Here is a 14,540-nt window from a genome sequence, read left to right on the forward strand (position 1 = left end):
ATCAAAAGGCAGTTTGTAAATATGAGTCTTTATCTTACTGTATCCAAAGTACCCAGGTATATTACTCAATTGGACACGTTTTACATGCAAACCCAGATTTAAGTGTTAACAGATAATTCAAAGGTAAGACGACATTATAGCCTAACAAAACAGACTACAGACAGGAGGTGGAAGACCTGGAAAAATGATGCACTGAGAATAATCTAGCTCTCAATGTCAGCAAAACCAGGGAACTCATTATTGACTTTCAGCAAGATGTAACTCATGCCCCCTTACACATTAACAGCACAGAGATGCAATGAGTGGAGTGTGTCAAGCTCCTGGGAGTGGTCATCCACAACAAGCTTTCCTGGAGTCTTCATGTGGACGCACTGGTTACAAAGGCCCAACAATGTCTCTTCTTCCTCAGGCAGCTGAGGAAATTTGGCATGATGGCAAATATCCTTGCCAACCTTTATGGGTGTGCTATTGAGAGCATTCTGTCTGGATGTATCACTACCTGGTAAGGCAACTGTACCATTCAAGATCAGAGACAGTTAGAGTGTGGTGAACCCGGTCTGGACAAAGGCCAACCTCCCATCTATAGAATCCATCTACCAGGCCCGCTGTCAAGGAAAGGCTGCCAGCATTCTCAGAGATCCATCCCACCCTGGCAATGTTTTTCTACAACCTCTACCATTAGGGAGAAGGTACAGAAGCCTGAACATACGCACCAGCCGGTTTTGTAACAGTTTCTACCCTACTGTTGTTAGAATATTGAATGGACTCACAAATTCTTAACACTCGCCTGTACCTGCGTTGTTGTTTTGCTGCTGTTTGCCTATTATTTACTATCTATGCTCCTTAACTATACGATCTGCCTGTATTGCTCACAAAACAAAGTTTTCACTGTGTTTTGGTACATGTAACAATAAATTCAACTCAATTCAAATTCAAATTCAATTGAGCATTTGTTACATGCAAACCCAGACTTAAGTGTTAACAGATTATTCAAAGGTAAGAAGACATTACAGCCTGACTCAAACCTGTCCATACACCACAGTTTGCCTCCAGAAAGGATCATTAAAACAAAGACTTGCATTTATATAGTGCTGTGCACAACCACCAGACCCCTCAAAATCACCTGACAGCTTCGTCACTGATTTGAACTAGAAAACACCACACCTAAGTTGTGCAAAGTAAGCTCCAATAAACAGTAATGAGATAACAAATAATAATCTGTTTTCTTTTGTGATGTGATCGAGGGATAAGTTTTAACTAAGGCATCAGAGAGAACTTTGCTTTACTTTGTTGGAAGAGTGTATCAGGAGACCTTTTAAATCTATCCCTGGCAGCAGCTTGAGTCTAAAAATAACATCTCTTCTGAAAGATAGCGCCTCCCACAGTGCAGTACTTCCTCACTACAGCACAAGAGTGTTTGCATAGATTTCTGTTCTGGAGACCTGGAGCAACTTGAACATGGAACGTTATGACTCAGAGGCAGAAGCACTGCTGACTGAGTGATGACCAATACCGCTGATCATTACTGAATAATACTTTTTCCCTTAAACTTGGGCACCAGGGGGCTGCAACCTCTGCCTTTATTGAGATCAGTTAGCGAACTATAAACCAGCAACCAACCGTGAACTTTCTGGAATCCATGATTTAACCACATCATGCAGTCATTTACTAATTGACAGGATAATCTGTAAACTGCAAAACTGCGCAATACAGACAGGATAGAGCAACTCGAGTCAAAACACACTGATATTGCGCCAACGTTGTCAGCTCAAGTTACTACCACAACAGTGACATGCCATTATCACTAATAACTTCACCTATGTCTGCAAACTACCTATCTTGTTTACCAATGTAACAACAGAAATTACATTTCTGATCAATTAATCACGTGAAATGTTTTGGAATGTTTAGCAGTTGTAAGAAAGGTGCTGTGTAGATGAGCGAACTGTTCTATTGTTTCTCAACGAGCTCCGGTCAAGTCTGGACAGATCTCACTCTGCAATTGGGTGGCAAATTCAAACGTCACACACCCAGTTCCACTGTAAATTCCAGAAATTTTATGAACAACCCAAACTGCTTTAAAAATAATCACATGATGCAGCAATCAGAGCTGTAACATCTGCACTCACTTTGCTCATGTTTGGTTGCTGTGTGGCATCATACCAACCCTTGGGTTAAAGGGACTTCCAAAAATGTAGACAGCCTCCCTAAACATACAGCCACAAACTAGCTCATAAACTGAAAAGTATCTAAGCACACCTTCAGAGTGAATTAAGGTGTTTTTCTTCATAAACTTCTCCACGAAGGACAGGTGATACGGAACGGTCCAACTACTCGGAGCGTTCCGCGGCAGCGAGGCCAGGCCCATCCTTCGCAACACCGGGGACAGGTAGAACCTCAGTACGTAGTGACACTTGGTGTTTGCGTACCGGGGATCCACGCACAGGTTGATGCAGCCACACACAAAGGTGGCCATCAGGGTGAGGGTGGCATTGGGTGTATTTTTTCCCCCGTTGCCCAGGTCTTTGTACAGCAAGTCCCTTCGGACACGGTCCATCTTTGACCTCCATATAAACTGCAAGATGGCCCGGGTGACTGTAGCGGCACAGGTTCTGGGAACAGGCCAGAGCTGTGCCACGTATAATAGCAATGACAGTGTCTCACACCTGATGACCAGGTTTTTTCCCACGATGGAGAGCAACTGTAGCTTCCATCTGCCCAGTTTCTGCCTCACTTTGCGGATACGCTCCGCCCAAGACTTGGCGCACGACCCCAGCACCTTCAGGTGGTCGGTCCTGACGGTGAAGGGGATCGAGGATTGGTTGGCCCGGTTCCCAAAGAGCATGGCCTCGCTCTTGACTCGGTTTACCTTGGCCCCCGAGGCCCGTTCGAACTGGTCATATATGCACATGAGTCTGTGCACGAACAGTGGATCCGAGCAGAAAACGGCGACGTCATCCATGTACAGGGAGGCCTTAACCTGCAGGCCCCCGCTGCCAGGAATAGTCACCCCTCTCAGGCTCGCATCCTTCCTGATGGACTCGACAAATGGCTCTATGCAGCACACAAATAAGGCAGGAGAGAGAGGGCAGCCCTGCCTGACTCCAGATCTGACTGGGAAGCTATCTGATTCCCACCCATTGTTTGAGACTGCACTGACAATGTTGGTGTAGAGCAGTCTGATCCAATTGCAGATTCCCTCCCCAAAGCCCATTTTGGAGAGAACATCTCTCATATACGTGTGTGATATCCTGTCAAAGGCATTCTCCTGGTCAAGGCTGATCAGGCAGGTGTCCAACCCTCTGTCCTGCACGTAGGCGATCGTATCCCTGAGGAGCGCGAGACTCTCAGCGATCTTCCTGCCCGGCACAGCACAGGTTTGGTCAGGGTGAATCACCGACCCTAGAGCAGACCTGACCTCTTTGGCAATTACCTTTGACAGAATTTTGTAATCCGCATTCAACAGTGAGATTGGTCTCCAATTTTTGAGTTCCTCCCTCTCCCCCTTGTAGATGAGGGTGATGATGCCTTTCCTCATGGATTCACTCATGGTACCTGCCCGAAGCATACTGACATACACCTCCAGCAGGTCCTGGCCAATCAAGTCCCACAGAGCGGAATAGAGCTCGACCAGTAAGCCGTCGCTTCCGGGAGTTTTATTCTTTTCGAAGGACTCGAGAGCCTTGGTCAGCTCATCCAGAGATAGCGACTGGTCCAGCCTCTCCAGTGTTCTGTCGTCTAAGACCTCCATGATAGAGGACAGGAACGACTGGGACACCGCGCTGTCTGTCAGCTTCGCATCATACAGACTGGCATAGAAGGATTTACTGATCCTCATGACGTCAGCCTGAGATGACGTTATCGAACCATCTTCTTCCTTCAGGCTGCTGAGCACGGAGCTCTCTTTGTGCACCTTCTGGAAGAAGAAACGTGAGTACGTCTCGTCCTGCTCCACTGAGCAGACCCTGGACGGGAAGATTATCTTGGAGTCCTCCGAGGCAAAGAGCGAGGCTTGCTGGCCCTTCACCTCCTTGAGGTCCTCCGTGACATCCACCCCCATCGTCTGCAGCAGGAGCAGGTTCTGCATACCTTCCTGGAGCTGGGACAGTTTTCCCCTCCTCTCTCTCGCCTCCTGAACACCTTTGAGGATGAAGAACCTCTTGATGTTCCCTTTTACTGTTTCCCACCAGTCCGCTGGGGACTCAAAGAGGGGCTTCACAGTTCTCCAAATGTGTAGTCCGTCTTGAGCTCCTCAATGTTTCCCGGGGTCAACAGCTTCCACGTTCCCTTACCAGCCCGCTGCTCGTCCTGTAGGTGACAGTCGGCCAGCAGGAGGCAGTGGTCAGAGAAGAACACCGGCTTGACGTCGGTGGATCTGACCGAGAGCGTTCGGGACACAAACAGGTAATCTATCCTTGAGCGGATAGACCCATCTGCCCGTGACCAGGTGTATCTACGCTGCGCTCCGTCTGCAGGGGTGCTGAAGACATTGAGCAGCTTGGCATCTTTTACCGTGTCCATCAGGGCTCTGGACGTGGCATCCAGTTTACTGTCCCCCCCACCGGACCGTCCATCTGCATCAATGATACAGTTGAAGTCTCCGGCCAGAATGACCGGCCTGGACGTAGCCAGCAACAGTGGAAGCTGCTGCAGGATGGCCAACCGTTCACTCTTACCCACTGGGGCGTACACATTAATCAGTCTCAGGGGAGCATTCCTGTACATGATGTCGGTGATGAGGAGGCGCCCGCCCACCACCTCCTTAACCTCGGAGATGGTGAAGTTGCCTCCTCTCAACAGGATACCCAGTTCGGAGGCGCGGCTATCATTGCCCCCCGACCAAACTGACGGCCCATAGGCCCACAAGCTCGACCATCTCCTGTAGCTACTGAGGTGCGGTATCCCACACTCCTGTAGAAACAGGACGTCGGCTTTAATGTTGGCCAGGAAGGCCATCGTAGAAACACATCGCGTAGCCGATTTGATGCTACGCACATTGATGCTGGCAGTTTTTAACGCCATTTTAACAGTTTACGAGGTTACCAGTGTCCATTTGCTGCTGGTCTTGTCCCTCTGGGGTAGCTGTGTGCATCCCCGTGGTGATGGCAAACTGCTGAACCCTCCCAAGGCTGAGGTGGCTGTCCGGCTCCACGCTGGAGCCATTTCCCCACTCTTCGGTTCGGGCCCAGGGTCCGCATGGTCCAGTTCTCCATCTGACAGTGGGGCTGTCACAGGACCGCTGCTCCCAGTTACCTGGAGCTGTGGGCCGGTGGGTACCTCTTGGTTTTCGCCGGGTGGGGGGAGGCCTTTACCTGTCCCCTCAGAGGGATCGTCTTTTCCTGCTTGGGCGGTGCTGCCCTCTTTTTCCTCGCGGCGCTCTGTCTCTTCCTCTGGTGACGACCCTCCTTGCACCCGTCCTCACCGTCGGAAGAGCTGCCTGTATCCTCGTCGTGTAGGTGTCGCTTCCCCCCTCGCTGGGTGGCTTTGGGAGGTTTCCTCCTCCTGCTTTTGACAGTAATCCAATCCTCTGCCTCCTTTGTTCCCTCCTCTTCCATTTCCTCCGTCTGTCTTGACGGAGCTTGGATCGGCTGCTGCATCTCCCCGCTGTCTGCCATCTGCTCCGCTACAGCCTGCCTTTCCTTCTGGTTGCCTCCAGGCACCGTTCCGGTGCTGTTTTGTGGTACCTTGCTGGTCTTAGGCGGTCCACGGCTCGTGTTGCCACCTCCGGCCATCTGTGTGTAGGTGGCGGCCCCTCGTCTTGGGCAGGCCTTGTATGTGTGGCCCGCCTCTGCGCACAGATTGCAGTTCTTGGCCTCCTTACATTCCTTGGTCGGGTGGCCTTCCTGCTTGCAGTTTCGGCAGACGGTCACCTTACAATCCGCCGCCATGTGGCCTGACCTCGCGCAGATTCGGGTACACTTTCGGCTGCTCTGCGTATGTCAGGTAACCTCTGCTTCCTCCGATGGCAAAGCTGGAGGGTGGGTGGAGGATGTTCCCACTGGCATCGACCCTCAGGGTTACCCTGACCTGTCGTTTGCTGGTCCAGATCCCGAAAGGGTCGACCACATCGGTACTCTCTCCCTCGACCTGGACCTGGACGTATCTTCTCAAGAAGGTCAGGACATCTGCTGCTGGGACGTGAGGGTTGTACATCTGGATTGTTACAACCCGACTCCTCTGCGCAGGAAGCACACACAACGGGACCGCCGACAAGATGGAGAACAGAGGTTCCCCTTCCTTCTCCTTGAAGACCTTCAGGAGCTGCTCGCAATTCTTCACGCTCCTGAAGGTCACATCGAAATAGCCTGCCGCAGGGAAATCCTGCAGGCAGTACACATCCTTTTTTTATTTCAAAATATACTTTATTCATAAAATAATTTGATGGTCTGTACAGTTGGTCTTGCCATACATATGTAAACATGTACATACAGAGATCAGAATTTATCATTTTTATACAGGTCTGTACATTTTTCAATCATATGCCCATATAATTAGCTGAGGCATCAGCAGAGCCCAAACGACTGCATGGGCCCCCTGTTCTTCGTTAGGCAGGCAGATGTTACACAGTGGTCTTTCCGGCAGCTGCCCCAAGCGTCAGCGTGTCCCTCAACACGTAGTCCTGGACCTTGGAATGTGCCAGTCTGCAGCACTCAGTCGGGGTCAACTCCTTCAGCTGGAAGATCAGCAGGTTTCGGACCACCCAGAGAGCGTCCTTCATTGAGTTGATGATCCTCCAGGCACAGTTGATGTTCGTCTCGGTGTGCGTCCCGGGGAACAGGCCGTAGAGCACGGAGTTCCGCGTCACGGCGCTGCTCGGGACGAACCTCGACAAACACCACTGCATTCCTCTCCAGAATTCCTCTGCATAGGCACATTCCAGAAGGCGGTGTGTGACAGTCTCGTCCCCCCCACAGCCACTTCGAGGGCAGCGTGCGGTGCGGCTGAGAGTCCGGGCGTGCATAAAGGATCTCACAGGCAGAGCCCTTCTCACCACCAGCCAAGCCACATCTTGGTGCTTGTTGGAAAGTTTTGGCAATGAGGCATTCTGCCAAATGGCTTTGACAGTCTGCTCAGGGAACCGCTCGATAGGATCCGCCCTCTCCTTTTTTCCGAAGGGTCTCAAGGACACTACATGCTGACCACTTCCTGATAGACTTGTGGTCAAAGGTGTTTTTCTTCATAAACTTCTCCACGAAGGACAGGTGATACGGAACGGTCCAACTACTCGGAGCGTTCCGCGGCAGCGAGGCCAGGCCCATCCATCGCAACACCGGGGACAGGTAGAACCTCAGTACGTAGTGACACTTGGTGTTTGCGTACCGGGGATCCACGCACAGCTTGATGCAGCCACACACAAAGGTGGCCATCAGGGTGAGGGTGGCATTGGGTGTATTTTTTCCCCCGTTGCCCAGATCTTTGTACAGCGAGTCCCTTCGGACCCGATCCATCTTTGACCTCCATATGAACTGGAAGATGGCCCGGGTGACTGTAGCGGCACAGGTTCTGGGAATAGGCCAGACCTGTGCCACGTATAACAGCAATGACAGTGCCTCACACCTGATGACCAGGTTTTTTCCCGTGATGGAAAGCAACCGTAGCTTCCATCTGCCCAGTTTCTGCCTCACTTTGCTGATACGCTCCTCCCAAGACTTGGCGCACACCCCAGCACCCCCGAACCAAATACCCAGCACCATCAGGTGGTCGGTCCTGACGGTGAAGGGGATCGGGGATTGGTCAGCCCAGTTCCCAAAGAGCATGGCATCGCTCTTGCCTCGGTTTACCTTGGCCCCCGAGGCCCGTTCGAACTGGTCACATATGCACATGAGTCTGCGCACAGACAGCGGATCCGAGCAGAAAACGGCGACGTCATCCATGTACAGGGAGGCCTTAACCTGCAGGCCCCCGCTGCCAGGAATAGTCACCCCTCTCAGGCTCGCATCCTTCCTGATGGACTCGGCAAATGGCTCTATGCAGCACACAAATAAGGCAGGAGAGAGAGGGCAGCCCTGCCTGACTCCAGATCTGACTGGGAAGCTATCTGATTCCCACCCATTGACTGAGACTGCACTGACAATGTTGGTGTAGAGCAGTCTGATCCAATTGCAGATTCCCTCCCCAAAGCCCATTTTGGAGAGAACATCTCTCATATACGTGTGTGATATCCTGTCAAAGGCTTTCTCCTGATCCAGGCTGATCAGGCAGGTGTCCAACCCTCTGTCCTGCACGTAGGCGATCGTATCCCTGAGGAGTGCGAGACTATCAGCGATCTTCCTGCCCGGCACAGCACAGGTTTGGTCAGGCTGAATCACTGATCCCAGAGCAGACCTGACCCAGTTGGCGATAACCTTTGACAGAATTTTGTAATCCGCATTCAACAGTGAGATTGGTCTCCAATTTTTGAGTTCCTTCCTCTCCCCCTTGTAGATGAGGGTGATGATGCCTTTCCTCATGGATTCACTCATGGTACCTGCCCGAAGCATACTGACATACACCTCCAGCAGGTCCTGGCCAATCAAGTCCCACAGAGCGGAATAGAGCTCGACCGGTAAGCCCTCGCTTCCGGGAGTTTTATTCTTTTCGAAGGACTCGAGGGCCTTGGTCAGCTCGTCCAGAGATAGCGGCTGGTCCAGCCTCTCCAGTATTCTGTCGTCTAAGACCTCCATGATAGAGGACAGGAACGACTGGGAGGCCGCGCTGTCGGTCAGCTTCGCATCATACAGACTGGCATAGAAGGATTTACTGATCCTCATGACGTCAGCCTGAGATGACGTTATCGAACCATCTTCTTCCTTCAGGCTGCTGAGCACAGAGCTCTCTTTGTGCACCTTCTGGAAGAAGAAACATGAGCACGTCTCGTCCTGCTCCACTGAGCGGACCCTGGACGGGAAGATTATCTTGGAGTCCTCCGAGGCAAAGAGCGAGGCTTGCTGGCCCTTCACCTCCTTGAGGTCCTCCGTGATATCAACCCCTCCGTGATATCATCTGCAGCAGGAGCAGGTTCTGCATACCTTCCTGGAGCTGGGACAGTTTTCACCACCTCTCTCTCGCCTCCTGAACACCTTTGAGGATGAAGAACCTCTTGATGTTCCCTTTTACTGTTTCCCACCAGTCCGCTGGGGACTCAAAGAGGGGCTTCACGGTTCTCCAAGCTGCGTAATCCCTCTTGATCTCCTCAATGTTTCCCGGGGTCAACAGCTTTGTGTTCAGCTTCCACGTTCCCTTACCAGCCCGCTGCTCGTCCTGTAGGTGACAGTCGGCCAGCAGGAGGCAGTGGTCAGAGAAGAACACCGGCTTGACGTCGGTGGATCTGACCGAGAGCGTTCAGGACACAAACAGGTAATCAGGCAGTACACATCCGCTGCTTCAAACCCGCAGCACTCCAGCAAAATCTTCTTCACGAACATTGTCCAATCGACCGGTGTGTGCTCCTCCACCTTCTTCACAGTCACCCTGACAGTGTTGCGAATGCCCTAGCCTGGGCTGCGAGCGGCTGCTGAGGCCATAGTTCTGAGGTTGGCTGGTACCTGAATTGGTGTTAGGCCGAAGCCAGCATAAAGATCCACCAAGGGCAGGTCAGGACAACCAAACGATCCTCCAAAGTCCAATCACGATCCAGCGATGGAGTCCAGCAGCTCTGACGACCCGCAACACGATCCCCGTGGTTTTTCCCCCGCCAGCACATGTCCGCTGCGTCACACCTGCAGCACTCGAGCAGAATCTCTTCCTCTGGTCCTCAGGAACTACACATATTCCGAGCCAAAAAGCCGAGAAGCGATGCTCCGCCCCTTCACACTGCCTCCTTTTTCACCAAAACAAGGAAGTGGTCAGCACGTAGTGTCCTTGAGACCCTTCGGGAAAAGGAGAGGGCGGATCCTATCGAGCGGTTCCCCGAGCAGACTGTCAAAGCCATTTGGCAGAATGCCTCATCACCAGAACTTTCCAACAAGCACCAAGACATGGCTTGGCTGGTGGTGAGAAGGGCTCTGCCTGTGAGATCCTTTATGCACGCCCGGACTCTCAGCCGCACCGCACGCTGCCCTCGAAGCGGCTGCGGGGGGGACGAGACTGTCACACACCTCCTTCTGGAATGTGCCTATGCAGAGGAAGTCTGGAGAGGAATGCAGTGGTGTTTGTCGAGGTTCGTCCCGAGCAGCGCCATGACGCGGGACTCCGTGCTCTACGGTCTGTTCCCCAGGGCGCACACCGAGATGAACATCAACTGTGCCTGGAGGATCATCAACTCAGTGAAGGACGCTCTCTGGGCGGTCCGAAACCTGCTGATCTTCCAGCTGAAGGAGTTGACCCCGACTGAGTGTTGCAGACTGGCACATTCCAAGGTCCAGGACTACGTGTTGAGGGACGCGCTGAAACTTGGGGCAGCTGCCACCAAGGCGCGGTGGGGAAAGACCACCGTGTGACATCTGCCTGCCTAACGAAGAACAGGGGGCCCATGCAGTCATTTTTAGCCTCAGTTTAAAATGTAATCGTACAGACCTGTAAATAAGAATGATTACTCTGTTTCGGTATGCAAACAAATGGAATGTTTACATATGTATGGCATGTCCAACTGTACAGAGCATTAAAGTATTTTATGAATAAAGTATATTTTTGAAATAAAAACAACCTTCAGAGGTGAATTAATCCTCCTTTAGGGGTGAATTAATTCTCCTTGCAGAGCATAGCAAAGGAGCTGTTACAAACAGAAGATAATACTTCTTAGCTTCAACCTTGGATTGTTTTTTTTTTAATAAACATTCAAAGGAAGGCATTTTACACCTCCCCTGGTTATATGCATAACACAGAAGACAGTATTCTGCATCCACTGCATTCTGAAGGATATCTTTAAAATTTAAAATAAAAATCTTGAACATACACTCACACATACATACACCTCCCACTTCCTCCAGAAGAGCAAAGTAAAAGTAGTGCAAAATCTAGACATCAATTAGCTCCGCCATGATCTGATTCAATGGTTGAATGGCACAAAGGGTCAAATATCCATTCATAGAGTCATACAGGATGGAAACAGACCCTTCAGACCAACTAGTCCCAAACTAAACTAATCCCATCTACACTTGGCCCATATTCCTCCAAACATTTCTTAACAAGTCTTTTAAATGTTGTAACTTTACCCACATCCACCATTTCCTCTGGATGTTCATTCCCCACACGAACCACTCTCTGTGTAAAAAGGTTGTCCCTCATTTCCTTTTAAAATCTCTCTCCTCTCACGTTAAAAATATGGCCCCTAATCTTGAAATCCTCCACTCCAGGAAAAATATACCTGCCATTCACCTCATCTATACCCATCATGACTTTCTAAACCTCTATAAGATCATGCCTCATCCTCCTGTGCTCCAATGAAAAACATCCTAGACTATCCAGCTTCGCCTTATAACTCAAACCCGCTATTCCTTGCAATATCCTGGTAAATCTTTTCTGAACTCTCTCCAGCTAAATAATATCCTTCCCATAATGGGACAACCAGAACTGGACACAATACTGCAGAAGAGGCCTCACCAACGTCCTGTACATCCTCAACATGACTTCCCAACTCCTATACTCAAAGGTCTGAGCAATGAAGACAAGCATGCTAAATACCTTCTTAACCACCCTGTCGACATGTGATGAAAACTTTAAAGAATTATGTACCTGAACCCCTAGGTCTCCCTGTTCAACAACACTACCCAAGGCCCTACTTTTAAATGTATAAGCCTTGCTTCTGTTTGTAAGCGCAATACCTCACATTTATCCAAATTAAACTCCATCTGCCACTCCTCAGCCAACTGATCCAATTGATCAAGATCTCTTTATGATCGTAGATAACGTTCTTCACTGTCCACTATACCACCAATTTTGGTTTCATCCACAAACTTACTAACCATGTCTTCTATATTCTCATCTAAATCATTTATACATCATTGCTGTGTGTTCATAGGATGAGTGATCAAAATCAGGATTCTCAGCTCAGGAACACTCGAGATTATTTCAAATCACTTCTGCTGTTCAACCTGTAATTTCAACATGAAGCTGTAACCATGGACTACCCAAGATTTTTGCAGTTCCATAGTAGACAGAGTTGTGTCATCAAGAATGCTTAGAACTTTACAAAGCAAGGTAAAAGACCAGGTAGGTGATGCTATAAATCATCTTATCTGGATGATGCTTATGCTTGGATTTTTAAAAGTTGAAGGTTTTAATAGGAAAGACTGACAGAGACATCTCCAGACGGTCAGTCCTGCATGCTGTAGCTCATGTCTCATTGATCTTACCAAACCTTTTGATCAGGCTATAACACATCGATGCCTTGATTGTCAGTAAAATGCAGTGCGAGACTGAAATAGACAGCACGGCCTGATGAGGAAGGCAACACGGTTAATATTTCGAGCTGTCACCTCACCAGTGATATTTCACATAGCTCTCTCCTTGTCTTGACATACCTGTAACATCCAATGACACTTTCTCAACAGAAAACAAAAGCTGGCTTGGTGAGTACTTTTGAGCTGAAAATGTGTTGCTGGAAAAGTGCAGCAGGTCAGGCAGCATCCAAGGAACAGGAGAATCGACGTTTCGGGCATAAGCCTGAAGAAGGGCTTATGCCCGAAATGTCGATTCTCCTGTTCCCTGGATGCTGCCTGATCTGCTGCGCTTTTCCAGCAACACATTTTCAGCTCTGATCTCCAGCATCTGCAGCCCTCACTTTCTCCTCGAGTACTTTTGAGGCCAGGAGATCATGTTTCTTGTCACGACAACATGCTTTGCAAATATGACTTTATTCCCAGTGGTATAATAATGTCTCCCTAGTCTCCCCAACTGAGATAACATAGAACAACACAGCTAAAAGAGTCCATATTAATGATTCTACCTCTTTAAGAGAATTATTTAATTAATTCCATACCTTGTTCTACTTCATAATTCCAAATAATTCTGGAAGGTTGGGAGACAATGGCCTAGTGGTATTATTGCTGGACTGTTGATCCAGAGTCCCAGGTAATGTTCTGGGGAGCTGGGTTTGAATCCCATCCCATCCCATGCAATCACATTAACTGATGGAATTTGAATTCAATAAGTATCTGAAACTTAGAGTCTAAGGATGACCCCAATTCATTTTTGGGAAATACCCATCTGGCTCACTAGTGTTCTTTCGGGAAAGAAACTGCCATCCCTACCTGGTCTGGACTACATGTGACTCCAGACCCACAGCAATGTGGTTGACTCTTGACTGCCCTCTGGGCAATTAGAGATGGGCAATAAATACTGGTCTAGCCAGTGATACCCTCATGTGAACAGGTAAAACAAAAAGCTTCCAACACTCTTTTAGGGAGTGTATTCCAGATCACACAATCGTAGCTTAAAAATATTTCCTCAAGTCCTGTTTGATTCTTTTGGCAACTATCTTATATCGGTATCCCAGTCACCGACAATCTTGTTGGCAGGAACAATGGCTCTTCATTCACTTTAAAAAAAAGTTTATAATTTTGAATAGTGCATTAAATCACTCCTTGTCCTTTTCCTCTAAATAGAACACAGCCAGCTTCGCCAACTAAAGACCCTCATTCCTGGACAGATCAGCCAACTCAGCTCAAATAACTCTTCAAATCTGATGCTATATTTAAGGCTCAAAACTGCTCCAGACAGTACCTGACAGCCAACAAGGGCAGATAGTTTCTGTCAAATTCAATCACATTCAATGTCAAAAAATGACAGCGTGTGTTGGTGAGATGGTTTGCACTGTATTAATTGTACAATCCAGAAAGGTCTATGTTCGAGCGCCCGGTCTGCACCAACTTAGCTTTTTCAATTGGAGAGGAGGTAGGTACACTAACTGAACATCTTCACAGGCTAAGTCCAAAGAAACTGGCTGGCACTCTCTTTACTTTAAGTTGTTGGAAGTTATTCTGAAAGATAGGATTTATATGCATTTGGAGAGGCAAGGAATGATAGCGCAGTTTTGTGTGAGGGAAATCGTGTCTCACAAACTTGATTGAGTTTTTTGAGCAAGTAAACAAGAAGACTGACAAGGGCAGAGCAGTATACATTGTTTACTTGGACTTTTGCAAAGCCTTTGACAAGGTTCTGCATGATAGATTAATTAACAAGGTGAGATAACATGGAATTCAGAGTGAGCCTGTCAATTGGATACAAAATTGGCTTAACAGCAGGAGACAGAGGATGATGGCTGATGGTTGTTATTTGGAGGCCTGTGACCAGCAGTGTTCCACAGGGATTAGTGCTAGTCTACTTTCGTTTGTCATTTACATAAATGATTTAGATGAGAATATAAAAGTTAGCACGTTTGTGAATGATACCAAAATTGGTAGTATCGCGACAGTGAAGAAGGTTATCTCAGGTTACAAAGAGATCTTGATCAATTGGGTTGCTTTATATTTATGTGTTTAGGTTTCCTTGGGTTGGTGATGTTATTTCCTGCGGTGATGTCATTTCCTGTTCTTTTTCCCGAGCTACAAGTCTTCTCAAAACTCGCTAGTGGCAGATGAAGTTTAATTTGGACAAATATGAGGTATTGCATTTTGCTAAAA

At 48.8% G+C, this 14,540-nt stretch overlaps 1 protein-coding gene across 3 annotated transcripts in view; it reads right to left on the reverse strand.

The window, feature by feature from the left end:
* LOC122540092 (rho guanine nucleotide exchange factor 10-like protein) overlaps positions 1-14,540 on the reverse strand; it is a 209,123-nt gene that overhangs the window by 104,534 nt on the left and 90,049 nt on the right. The gene's annotated exons all lie outside the window — the stretch shown is intronic.

Source organism: Chiloscyllium plagiosum, unplaced genomic scaffold (assembly GCF_037043375.1).
Source record: "Chiloscyllium plagiosum isolate Xiang-an unplaced genomic scaffold, Cpla_swu_hap1 HiC_scaffold_37, whole genome shotgun sequence".
Classification (NCBI taxonomy): Eukaryota; Metazoa; Chordata; class Chondrichthyes; order Orectolobiformes; family Hemiscylliidae; genus Chiloscyllium; species Chiloscyllium plagiosum.